Source organism: Lupinus angustifolius, chromosome LG05 (genome assembly GCF_001865875.1).
Source record: "Lupinus angustifolius cultivar Tanjil chromosome LG05, LupAngTanjil_v1.0, whole genome shotgun sequence".
NCBI classification, from domain to species: Eukaryota; Viridiplantae; Streptophyta; class Magnoliopsida; order Fabales; family Fabaceae; genus Lupinus; species Lupinus angustifolius.
In genome coordinates, this window is record NC_032013.1 from 7,626,859 (window position 1) to 7,628,517 (window position 1,659).

Genomic DNA, 1,659 nt, shown 5'->3' on the forward strand with positions numbered 1-1,659 from the left:
AAATATATGATAAATTTAACATGTACATAAATTATATTATTCATCTAGTAATTATTTTATATGTATTGATTATTATAGAATATATTAATATATATTGAAACCTAAAAACCTGTGCGATACCCACAAATACTCGCTACCCGTGCAGGTACCCATAAATAGTGCGAATATAGGTACGGGAAAGCACTACATGTGCCCGTTCCGCCCCGTTGCCATCCCTAGTTCCCGTGGTCCTCCTTGCACCAAGACCCCCAGTGGTATCGTATTGTGCATTTCGACCCCCAATGGTCTCATTTTATTTTTGTCCTAGAGTTTCTCATTATTCGTGCATTCTCGTGGTATACACCCAGACCCCCTGTGATCTCGTGTTGTGTCTTTTGACCCCCAATGGTCTCATTTTATTTTTGACTCAAAGTTCATCATTATCTGTGTGTTCTCGTGGTCCTCCTTGCAACCAGACCCCCAATGGTCTCGTGTTATGCATATTGACCCCAATGGTCTCATTTTATTTTTGACCTAGAGTTCCTCATTATCAGCGTGTTGTCCCCTTTGGCAACCCTAACCTAAACCCCTAAATCAATTTTATTCTGAACCTTCAAATCAATTTTTAATCTAAACCCCAAATCACTTTTAACCTAAACCCTAATATCAATTTGATTATGAACCCTCAAATCAAATTTTAACCTAAACTCTCAAATCAATTTTATAAAAAATCCTCAAATCAATTTTAAACCCCAATCCTAAATTCCCAATTTAATTTCCTTTTCTTTTATTCACCTATTTATTTTTTGTTTCTGTTTTTAAATTATGTTTTTTATTCTGTTTTTATTATTGTGTGTTTATTTAATAATGTGTATATATATGTGCATAAATGCAATAAAAAATTAATTTTCAAAAAACAAAACAAGGAGAGATAGTGCATTATTATGACACTTGTGTTGTGTCACATTATCTTAATTTGACATTTTGAAAATAATTAATTAAGTCAAGGAGAGGTAGTGCACTATGGGACTCGTGCTCTGTCGTGTTACCTCAATTTAATATTTTCCAAACATAACTTAATTAAATTAAGGAGAGGTAGTGCACTATGGGACTCGTGCCCTGTCGTGTTACCTTAAATTGACATTTTAAAAAAATAGTTTAATTAAATCAATGAGAGGTTGAGCACTATAGGACTCATGCCTTGTCGCGTTACCTCAAATTGACATTTTCAATAATAATTTAATTAAATCAAGGAGAGGTAGTGCACTATGGAACCTGTGCATTATGGAACTCGTGCCCTATCGCGTNTACAAGTAGTAAAAAAGTTACAAGTGCATGTAATCTACAATACTAAAGTCTAGCAGTAAAAATAAGATAAGCTTTCTGAGGGTCTTTCTTCCCACATATTATATATGAAGAAGATTTTTGTTATGATTTTGACACGGTTTTTATGAATATATTAAGATCAAAAAAGAAGAAAATGGAAGAAAATTTTGAAGACAATGAAGATCAAGCTTCAACGCAAAACAGTTTATAAATCTTCAATATGTATTGTTATCCTTATACTTTATGTATAGTTTAGTAGCAATGCTCAAGAAATGAGAAAACAATTTTGAAAATAAATTGGAAAACTTTTAGTCAATTTTAAACAATTCTCAAAATGCTAAGTAATGAATTACT